Consider the following 12,235-nt stretch of genomic DNA (forward strand, 5'->3'; position numbering starts at 1 on the left):
AAAGAAAGAAAGAAAGAAAGAAAGAAAGAAAGAAAGAAAGAAAGAAAGAAGGAAAGAAAGAGAGGAAGGAAGGAAGGAAGGAAGGAAAGAAGGAAGGAAGGAAGGAAGGAAGGAAGGAAGATTTTTTTTTAAAGCTTAAGGTCTTAGATAACTAACTGAAAGTGCCCATGAACAGCAAAGCACTTGAAGATGCTCTCATAATCATGATTCATCAAATGAATGCAAATCAAAGCCAAATGTAATATCTCAAAGACAAAATAATAGGATTGTGGGAAAACACACTCATTTGGTTGTTGGCAATATACAGTTTTAGAATCACATTGGAAAAGCGTCTAAAAAGTTCTTATGTAATTATGTCTACACCTTTCCCAGGAGCCTACTACTCCAATCATGAGTATTTACACAAGAACAATGAAAACATATGTCTATAAAAATTCTTGTATAAGAATATTCACAGCAGCTTTTCTCATAACAGTGTAGACTGGAAACATTCCATATGTCTGTCAAGAGGTGAACGGACGACGAGTGTGTGTGTGTGTGTGTGTGTGTGTGTGTGTGCGCGCGCGCGCGCCCATGTGTGTGCACGTGCTAAACTTAAGAAATTGAAAACTGCATAAAAATACCAATATTATATAACATGTTGAACTTCAGAAATTCATGTTATACGAAAGTGTTTATAGGTGTGTATGTCTTTCTCTCTCTAATTTGTATAGCAAACAAATAATTTCCAAATAAAGAAAACTCAGCCCAATCATTTTTGTGCATGTGTTACAGGAGGTTATTGTAATGGAATATTAAAAGGTTTGATTGTTAACATTACATGACAATTTCACTAGGCTAGAGGTTGTCCTTGTTTCAAAGGAGCATTATTTCTGGCTCTTTAATGTGTCCTTTAGAGAACTTCTTGATGAAATGAACATTCCAAGTGCATAAGCTGTTGCAATTACATTCACCCATAATATTGAATCTATTGATTATCTGAAAAAAACAGCAAGTTGAAGAAGAGTTAATAATATCTTCAGCTAGGAAATATAAATTCTTCTGGTTTCCAAAATCATAACTCTCAGTTCTTTTGTCTTTTGACCAGTTCTTTTGTCAAGACAGTCAGCTCTATTATTGGCTCACCAATTACCAGGTTTTCCAGTTCAGATACAATCATCCCACTGGAGTTCTTCACATGATCTCCAGATTACAGTATGTGGAAATGCTCAGCCTCTGTGATTATGTGAACACAGAACCATTATCTCCACTCTTTCTCTCTTTCTCTTTCTCTTCCTCCCTCCCTCTCTCTCCCCTTCTCTTTCTCTTTCTCTGTCCCCCTCCTTATATCCCCCTCACTCTGTGCATATAAAACCATCTTCCACCCTAAATTCCTTTTTGTGGACTCTTTCTTGGATTATCATAACAATGGTAATATGGTTAATATGAAAATTAGATAATATATATGTTTTTCTGAATCTGAACAATAAGTGGGGAAAGAGCTCAGTTGTTAATGGCGTTTTCTCCACACGTATGCAGACCCAAGTCTTCTGCTTTGTGGAAAACTGGAAGTTTCAATAAGCATGTATAATATTTGTGCACTTATGATACTCTGGAGGCAGAAACAGGTAGATCTTTAGGACTTCTTGCACAACTAGCTTAGAAAAAAATTGTGAGTTCCAAAACAGAGACGAGGCTGTCCTCTGATCTTTTCATGTGTCTCTAAATACACATGAGGATACGCATACAAAGACACACTCAACCTGACTAAAGCAAATTTTATATTATATATCCTTTAAACCAAGTTCAATCAATGTTTTAGGTTAGAATTTTGTACACTATGATTCATCTGAAACTGTTCTTTCTAAATTGATAAGTTGATAATTATAGAATATTTTTAACTTGTGAAATATATTACAGATGAGAATTTTCAGAATTATGAAAGTTGTAATAAACTATTTTAATATTTCCTAGATAATCGATTAAATTTGTGAAATTAGAGACTTCTATTTTTCAAAATAAGCAATATTTAACTTGCAAACATTGCCAGGCACTCTGGACATTCAGTATTTCATACAAGCATGTCCAGATGATTTACATTTTTATTTTTATAAATGATATTCAGAAAACTTTATAATAATTCACTCTAGAGAGTATGACTGATCATGATATTCCTTTCAATTAACATGTCTGTTGTGGAAGAAATCATAGTATTAGAAATGACAAAATATCTATGATTTTTAAAAGTGATTTTAAATTTTTCAAACATTATTATGAAACTTGTAATGGATTTTCATATTGTCAATTCTACATTTTACTAAAAGCTATGTAATAGCCAGATGCCTCAAATTCACGTGACTATTTCTTCATTCATATGATTGGAAACTAATAATATTTTGGATCCTAGTTGAGCATTGTATGGAACATTTAAATAGACAATTAAGAGTTTTTAATTGATTTTCAAATATTAATTGTATGTTTTGAGGGTTTTTATTAAACCTTTGAGAATAATATGTGGGGCTGTAAGAATTTATTTTACATATAACACTAAAAGAAGACAAATATTAATAAGATATATTTTTAGCTAAGGTTAAAAATTGAGCTTCCACCCTGGCTGCTTCTCTTCTAAAAGCCATGTGTTATTGTTTAAGTATCTATATATTCTAATGCAGAATCATTACTGCTGAGAAGGAACATTGGAGTGAATTCACTACAGTCTTACAATTTAAATGCCATTTGCATTGGTTCATTTAAAAAGGGAGAGAGATGGGAATCTCTTTATGAAAGCTGTCTGCACTGTAATACACAATCCCTGCTGTTTTTCACATTTACACTCAGGCTTTCTCCTAGTTGTTTGACTGAACTTGTCTCAACCTCCTGTCTCCAAGTGCCCTGTGACTTTTCATTCCGACAAGTGAAAGCTGGGAATTGTCAGAAACACCTACATCTATATGGCAGTTGAAGAAGCAATGTCCAGTATGCAGGTGCAACCGAGGTTAGCTTATTTTACTTTCTGTCATTTATACATAAAATAATCTCTTTGGATGAAACACAGAATCATACAGTCAGCCATGATAGCTTGAAGAAATTTACAAAGAAGATAACTTTGTGAGTACAGCTGCATTACGGCACTGGATTCCTGCTCCTGAAGCAAGTGCAATGCTTCCAACATGCGATTAAATATAGGATTTAAAGATACTAGTCCTCAAAATGGCGATACCAAGATTTATATGTGTAATGTTCGCGAAGTGGATAAAAACTTGTCAAAGAATTGTTCATTTCAATTATTTACAAGAAAAAGAAAATAAATGCTCCTAGGGTTTTTTGAAAAATTGACATTACCTAGGACTAATTAAAGACATAAAACAAAATCAATATTTGATGCCTATAGATGAAATAGTCTTTGAAATCTTTTATTATTTAATAGCCATGTTACATAATTATCAGAGATACTCATTGTTCAAAGAATTACTATTGTCTTTCATCATCTTTAAGACTCATATGTACTTTTGTATATGTCCTTTAAAATTAACTTGTATTTTCCTTCACTTTATGTTGCTTATAATCTCTGAGATATATTCACATAGTTTGATCATACATGATAATGTGATTTTTTTCTTTATTTGTTTTGAACCAAGTTTTTATGTAGTTCTGTGTGGCTGAGGACTGTGACCACTGATTTTCATACTCTCTTGACTCCTTTTACCAAGTGAAGATCATAAGTCTGCTTCCACCAAGTTGACTACTTTGTAAATCATTAAAGGTACTTAAATGCCTTTCTTTACAAATTTAAGCATATAATGTGCAATTTAAAGCCTTTAATAAAAATATTGGAATCAGTTTATAGTTTAATATCATTTCTTTTTATGATTGAGTTTCTAAATATATTTCAATTTTAAGATGGCAATTTATTTATTTTTTTTTTTATTAACTTGAGTATTTCTTATATACATTTCGAGTGTTATTCCCTTTCCCGGTTTACGGGCAAACATCCCCCGCCCCCCTCCCCTTCCTTATGGGTGCTCCCCTCCCAACCCTCCCCCCATTGCCGCCCTCCCCCCATAGACTAGTTCACTGTGGGTTCAGTCTTAGCAGGACCCAGGGCTTCCCCTTCCACTGTTGCTCTTACTAGGATATTCATTGCTACCTATGGGGTCAGAGTCCAGGGTCAGTCCCTGTATAGTCTTTAGGTAGTGGCTTAGTCCCTGGAAGCTCTGGTTGCTTGGCATTGTTGTACTTTTGGGGTCTCGAGCCCCTTCAAGCTCTTCCAGTTCTTTCTCTGATTCCTTCAATAGGGGACCTATTCTCAGTTCAGTGGTTTGCTGCTGGCATTCGCCTCTATATTTGCTGTATTCTGGCTGTGTCTCTCAGGAGCGATCTACATCCGGCTCCTGTCGGTCTGCACTTCTTTGCTTCATCCATCTTGTCTAATTGGGTGGCTGTATATGTATGGGCCACATGTGGGGCAGGCTCTGAATGGGTGTTCCTTCAGTCTCTGTTTTAATCTTTGCCTCTCCCTTCCCTGCCAAGGGTATTCTTTTTCCTCATTTAAAGAAGGAGTGAAGCATTCACATTTTGATCATCCGTCTTGAGTTTTGTTTGTTCTAGGGATCTAGGGTAATTCAAGCATTTGGGCTAATAGCCACTTATCAATGAGTGCATACCATGTATGTCTTTCTGTGATTGGGTTAGCTCACTCAGGATGATATTTTCCAGTTCCAACCATTTGCCTACGAATTTCATAAACTCGTTGTTTTTGATAGCTGAGTAATATTCCATTGTGTAGATGTACCACATTTTCTGTATCCATTCCTCTGTTGAAGGGCATCTGGGTTCTTTCCAGCTTCTGGCTATTATAAATAAGGCTGAGATGAACATAGTGGAGCACGTGTCTCTTTTATATGTTGAGGCATCTTTTGGGTATATGCCCAAGAGAGGTATAGCTGGATCATCAGGCAGTTCAATGTCCAATTTTCTGAGGAACCTCCAGACTGATTTCCAGAATGGTTTTACCAGTCTGCAATCCCACCAACAATGGAGGAGTGTTCCTCTTTCTCCACATCCTCGCCAGCATCTGCTGTCACCTGAGTTTTTGATCTTAGCCAATCGCACTGGTGTGAGGTGAAATCTCAGGGTTGTTTTGATTTGCATTTCCCTTATGACTAAAGATGTTGAACATTTCTTTAGGTGTTTCTCAGCCATTCGGCATTCCTCAGCTGTGAATTCTTTGTTTAGCTCTGAACCCCATTTTTTAATAGGGTTATTTGTTTCCCTGCGGTCTAACTTCTTGAGTTCTTTGTATATTTTGGAAATAAGGCCTCTATCTGTTGTAGGATTGGTAAAGATCTTTTCCCAATCTGTTGGTTGCCGTTTTGTCCTAACCACAGTGTCCTTTGCCTTACAGAAGCTTTGCAGTTTTATGAGATCCCATTTGTCGATTCTTGATCTTAGAGCATAAGCCATTGGTGTTTTGTTCAGGAAATTTTTTCCAGTGCCCATGTGTTCCAGATGCTTCCCTAGTTTTTCTTCTATTAGTTTGAGTGTGTCTGGTTTGATGTGGAGGTCCTTGATCCACTTGGACTTAAGCTTTGTACAGGGTGATAAGGATGGATCGATCTGCATTCTTCTACATGTTGCCCTCCAGTTGAACCAGCACCATTTGCTGAAAATACTATCTTTTTTCCATTGGATAGTTTTGGCTCCTTTGTCAAAAATCAAGTGACCATAGGTGTGTGGGTTCATTTCTGGGTCTTCAATTCTATTCCATTGGTCTATCTGTCTGTCTCTGTACCAATACCATGCAGTTTTTATCACTATTGCTCTGTAATACTGCTTGAGTTCAGGGATAGTGATTCCCCCTGAAGTCCTTTTATTGTTGAGGATAGCTTTAGCTATCCTGGGTTTTTTGTTATTCCAGATGAATTTGCAAATTGTTCTGTCTAACTCTTTGAAGAATTGGATTGGTATTTTGATGGGGATTGCATTGAATCTGTAGATTGCTTTTGGTAAAATGGCCATTTTTACCATATTAATCCTGCCAATCCATGAGCATGGGAGATCTTTCCATCTTCTGAGGTCTTCTTCAATTTCTTTCCTCAGTGTCTTGAAGTTCTTATTGTACAGATCTTTTACTTGCTTGGTTAAAGTCACACCGAGGTACTTTATATTATTTGGGTCTATTATGAAGGGTGTCGTTTCCCTAATTTCTTTCTCGGCTTGTTTCTCTTTTGTATAGAGGAAGGCAACTGATTTATTTGAGTTAATTTTATACCCAGCCACTTTGCTGAAGTTGTTTATCAGCTTTAGTAGTTCTCTGGTGGAACTTTTGGGATCACTTAAATATACTATCATGTCATCTGCAAATAGTGATATTTTGACCTCTTCTTTTCCGATCTGTATCCCTTTGATCTCCTTTTGTTGTCTGATTGCTCTGGCTAGAACTTCAAGAACTATATTGAATAAGTAGGGAGAGAGTGGGCAGCCTTGTCTAGTCCCTGATTTTAGTGGGATTGCTTCAAGTTTCTCTCCATTTAGTTTAATGTTAGCAACTGGTTTGCTGTATATGGCTTTTACTATGTTTAGGTATGGGCCTTGAATTCCTATTCTTTCCAGGACTTTTATCATGAAGGGGTGTTGAATTTTGTCAAATGCTTTCTCAGCATCTAATGAAATGATCATGTGGTTCTGTTCTTTCAGTTTGTTTATATAATGGATCACGTTGATGGTTTTCCGTATATTAAACCATCCCTGCATGCCTGGGATGAAGCCTACTTGATCATGGTGGATGATTGTTTTGATGTGCTCTTGAATTCGGTTTAACAGAATTTTATTGAGTATTTTTGCGTCGATATTCATAAGGGAAATTGGTCTGAAGTTCTCTTTCTTTGTTGTGTCTTTGTGTGGTTTAGGTATAAGAGTAATTGTGGCTTCGTAGAAGGAATTCGGTAGGGCTCCATCTGTTTCAATTTTGTGGAATAGTTTGGATAATATTGGTATGAGGTCTTCTATGAAGGTTTGATAGAATTCTGCACTAAACCCATCTGGACCTGGGCTCTTTTTGGTTGAGAGACCTTTAATGACTGCTTCTATTTCCTTAGGAGTTATGGGGTTGTTTAACTGGTTTATCTGTTCCTGATTTAACTTCGATACCTGGTATCTGTCTAGGAAATTGTCCATTTCCTGAAGATTTTCAAATTTTGTTGAATATAGGTTTTTATAGTAAGATCTGATGATTTTTTGAATTTCCTCCGAATCTGTAGTTATGTCTCCCTTTTCATTTCTGATTTTGTTAATTTGGACACACTCTCTGTGTCCTCTCGTTAGTCTGGCTAAGGGTTTATCTATCTTGTTGATTTTCTCAAAGAACCAACTTTTGGTTCTGTTGATTCTTTCTATGGTCCTTTTTGTTTCTACTTGGTTGATTTCAGCTCTGAGTTTGATTATTTCCTGCCTTCTACTCCTCCTGGGTGTATTTGCTTCTTTTTGTTCTAGAGCTTTTAGGTGTGCTGTCAAGCTGCTGACATATGCTCTTTCCTGTTTCTTTCTGCAGGCACTCAGCGCTATGAGTTTTCCTCTTAGCACAGCTTTCATTGTGTCCCATAAGTTTGAGTATGTTGTATCTTCATTTTCATTAAATTCTAAAAAGTTTTTAATTTCTTTCTTTATTTCTTCCTTGACCAGGTTATCATTGAGTAGAGCATTGTTCAATTTCCACGTATATGTGGGCATTCTTCCCTTATTGTTATTGAATACCAGTTTTAGGCCGTGGTGGTCCGATAGCACGCATGGGATTATTTCTATCTTTCTGTACCTGTTGAGGCCCGCTTTTTGACCAATTATATGGTCCATTTTGGAGAAAGTACCATGAGGAGCTGAGAAGAAGGTATATCCTTTTGCTTTAGGATAGAATGTTCTATAAATATCCGTTAAGTCCATTTGGCTCATGACTTCTCTTAGTCTGTCTACATCACTGTTTAATTTCTGTTTCCATGATCTGTCCATTGATGAGAGTGGGGTGTTGAAATCTCCCACTATTATTGTGTGAGGTGCAATGTGTGTTTTGAGCTTTAGTAAGGTTTCTTTTACATATGTAGGTGCCCTTGTATTTGGGGCATAGATATTTAGGATTGAGAGTTCATCTTGGTTGATTTTTCCTTTGATGAATATGAAGTGTCCTTCCTTATCTTTTTTGATGACTTTTAGTTGGAAATTGATTTTATTTGATATTAGAATGGCTACTCCAGCTTGCTTCTTCTGACCATTTGCTTGGAAAGTTGTTTTCCAGCCTTTCACTCTGAGGTAGTGTCTGTCTTTGTCTCTGAGGTGTGTTTCCTGTAGGCAGCAGAATGCAGGGTCCTCGTTGCGTATCCAGTTTGTTAATCTATGTCTTTTTATTGGGGAGTTGAGGCCATTGATATTGAGAGATAATAAGGAATAGTGATTATTGCTTCCCGTTATATTCATATTTGATGTGAGGTTATGTTTGTGTGCTTTCATTCTCTTTGTTTTGTTGCCAAGACGATTAGTTTCTTGCTTCTTCTAGGGTATAGCTTGCCTCCTTATGTTGGGCTTTACCATTTATTATCCTTTGTAGTGCTGGATTTGTAGAAAGATATTGTGTAAATTTGGTTTTGTCATGGAATATCTTGGTTTCTCCATCAATGTTAATTGAGAGTTTTGCTGGATACAGTAATCTGGGCTGGCATTTGTGTTCTCTTAGGGTCTGTATAACATCAGTCCAGGATCTTCTGGCCTTCATAGTTTCTGGCGAGAAGTCTGGTGTGATTCTGATAGGTCTCCCTTTATATGTTACTTGACCTTTTTCCCTTACTGCTTTTAATATTCTTTCTTTATTTTGTGCGTTTGGTGTTTTGACAATTATGTGACGGGAGGTGTTTCTTTTTTGGTCCAATCTATTTGGAGTTCTGTAGGCTTCCTGTATGTCTATGGGTATCTCTTTTTTTAGGTTAGGGAAGTTTTCTTCTATGATTTTGTTGAAGATATTTACTGGTCCTTTGAGCTGGGAGTCTTCACTCTCTTCTATACCTATTATCCTTAGGTTTGATCTTCTCATTGAGTCCTGGATTTCCTGTATGTTTTGGACCAGTAGCTTTTTCCGCTTTACATTATCTTTGACAGTTGAGTCAATGATTTCTATGGAATCTTCTGCTCCTGAGATTCTCTCTTCCATCTCTTGTATTCTGTTGGTGAAGCTTGTATCTACAGCTCCTTGTCTCTTCTTTTGGTTTTCTATATCCAGGGTTGTTTCCATGTGTTCTTTCTTGATTGCTTCTATTTCCATTTTTAATTCCTTCAACTGTTTGATTGTGTTTTCCTGGAATTCTTTCAGGGATTTTTGTGTCTCCTCTCTGTGGGCTTCTACTTGTTTATTTATGTTTTCCTGGAATTCTTTCAGGCATTTTTGCGATTCCTCTCTGTAGGCTTCTACTTGTTCTGTAAGGGAGTTCTTCACGTCTTTCTTGAAGTCCTCCAGCATCATGATCAAATATGATTTTGAAACTAGATCTTGCTTTTCTGGTGTGTTTGGATATTCCATGTTTGTTTTGGTGGGAGAATTGGGCTCCGATGATGGCATGTAGTCTTGGTTTCTGTTGCTTGGGTTCCTGCGCTTGCCTCTCGCCATCAGATTATCTCTAGTGTTACTTTGTTCTGCTATTCCTGACAGTGGCTAGACTGTCCTATAAGCCTGTGTGTCAGGAGTGCTGTAGACCTGTTTTCCTCTCTTTCAGTCAGTTATGGGGACAGAGTGTTCTGCTTTCGGGCGTGTAGTTTTTCCTCTCTACAGGTCTTCAGCTGTTCCTGTGGGCCTGTGTCTTGAGTTCACCAGGCAGCTTTCTTGCAGCAGAAAATTTGGTCTTACCTGTGGTCCCGAGGCTCAGGTTCGCTCGTGGGGTGCTGCCCAGGGGCTCTCTGCAGCGGCAGCAACCAGGAAGACCTGTGCCGCCCCTTCCGGGAGCTTCAGTGCACCAGGGTTCCAGATGGTGTTTGGCTTTTTCCTCTGGCGTCCGAGATGTGTGTGCAGGGAGCAGTCTCTTCTGGTTTCCCAGGCCTGTCTGCCTCTCTGAAGGTTTAGCTCTCCCTCCCACGGGATTTGGGTGCAGAGAACTGTTTATCAGGTCTGTTTCCTTCAGGGTCCGGCGGTGTCTCCGGCAGGGGTCCTGCCGCTCCTGGCCCTCCCCCACGGGAGCCCAGAGGCCTTATACAGTTTCCTCTTGGGCCAGGGATGTGGGCAGGGGTGAGCAGTGTTGGTGGTCTCTTCCGCTCTGCAGCCTCAGGAGTGCCCACCTGACCAGGCGGTTGGGTCTCTCTCTCACCGGGTCTGGGAGCAGAGAGCTGCTGCGGGCCGGGATCCGCGGGTCAAGATGGCAATTTAAACAAAGCTATTGACTTATCCAATCCATAATCATAGTGTACACTTAAATGTATTTAATTTAAAAGTTATTTTTCTTAGAAATGTTTTTAGTTTTCTCTGTTCCAGTTTCTTCCTTTGAATGCGCTTAATTTGTTGGATTTAATCAATATTCATATGACACAATTTTTGTATTGTGAGTTCAAGGAATATTTTTTAAATCTAGAAATAGTAAATTATCTACAGAAATTATTATATCACGTTTAGATACCTACTCCTCAACATGCCCTATAATTCTGTATTTATGCTTAGAGTTTCTTCCCATATCTGTTCTCAATCAAGAATAACTTATTTTTTCCAGTTTATGAGCCAGTCTTCCTGGAGTTAGCCTTGGCTCCTACATCCTCTCTCAGCACACGTGACTCCAGTCAGTCACAGGTTCTTCTGCTTTACACAGTCACATTCAGAATATATACTGGACCTGGAAATGTCCCCTGCCTTATTGTTCCTCTACCTCTCTCTCTCTCTCTTTCTCTCTCTCTCTCTCTCTCTCTCTCTCTCTCTCAAACAGACTCCAGACAGATGGCATCGGTATCTTCATTTAAAATGCATAATCTATCATTTCATTTCCTGGTCTACAACCCCAAGTATTGTCACATCACTTGGTGGAATTTTGTGTAGTGTGAGTGAGTTCACATTCGGGTGAGTTCACGTGTGGGTGCAGGTATGTTTGCATATGTGTGTATGTGTACAAGAGGAAGGTTGTTATATTGGGATTTTCACATTATTCCTTGAAACCCTATTTTTTGAATTAGGACTTTCCACTGAACTAAGAGCTCAATAAGTTGGTCAGACTGACTGTCCAGGAATCTGCAAGTATCTACTTCTTTCTACCTCACCCCAAATCTCGGTGTGGATATGTATTACTCCATTGGGATTTTATTTTGGTACTGGGAATTGGAACTCAGGCAAACATATTTCCACAATTGGTACATTAGAAAATTCCACATGCCCCTGTCTTAGGGTCTTTATAATCTCTATTATTTATTTATTTATTTATTTATTTATTTAATTATTTATCTATCTATCTGTGTCTGTGTGTCTGTGTATATGTGTGCGCACACATGTGTGTGTACATGTATGTGTATATGCATGCATGCACCCTGTGCACAGGGGCAATGTACTTTAATTTTCCTTAGTCGTCTGTGTTTCCTTTGTATCTTCAAAAACAACAAACACATTACTCTGTTACTCTATTCTGCCTAATGTTCCTATTAGTCTATCTGATATATAATATGTGTATTAATATTTATCTGATATATATTATATTATGCATATCATGACATATGACATCTCCATGAGATGGAGCAAAGGCAAAATAGAATGTGCTTGCTTCTACTGCACATGTGTTCTCAAATTGGAACAACACAGAGAAGATTAGCATAGCCCCTGCCAAAGAATGATATGCAAATTCGTAAAGTGTTCCACATTTTTTCAATCCCAACGATGATTCCTGTACATGGGATATATACTACTAGCTGGAATGCCTTGCTGGCCTCAGTGGGAGTGCAAGTACCTGGCACTGCAGAGACTTGAAGTGCCATGCAGGACTGGGGATGGAAGACCAAGGGGCCCTACCTGCTCAGAAGAGAAAGAAAGAGTGGGGTAGGGGAAGGATTGTGGGAAGGGTGACAAGGAAGGAGTAGTGAGCAGGACACAAAGTTAATGAGTACATATATATGTATGTATGTATGTATGTATGTATGTATGTATGTATCTCATCATGAACACAAATCTCTCTCTCTCTCTCTCTCTCTCTCTCTCTCTCTCTCTCTCTCTCTCTCTCTCTCTCTCTCTCTCCTGACTGTGAACACAATGCATCTAGCC

General features: G+C 38.1%; 1 non-coding gene across 1 annotated transcript; it reads left to right on the plus strand.

The window, feature by feature from the left end:
* The first annotated feature begins 11,733 nt into the window (after positions 1 to 11,733).
* Positions 11,734 to 11,842, plus strand: LOC120093907 (U6 spliceosomal RNA). Its single transcript, XR_005487625.1, has one exon. It is a non-coding gene; the product is annotated as a U6 spliceosomal RNA (small nuclear RNA).
* Positions 11,843 to 12,235: the final 393 nt, after the last annotated feature.

The sequence above is a fragment of the Rattus norvegicus genome, chromosome 7, assembly GCF_036323735.1.
Source record: "Rattus norvegicus strain BN/NHsdMcwi chromosome 7, GRCr8, whole genome shotgun sequence".
In the NCBI taxonomy this organism is placed as follows: domain Eukaryota; kingdom Metazoa; phylum Chordata; class Mammalia; order Rodentia; family Muridae; genus Rattus; species Rattus norvegicus.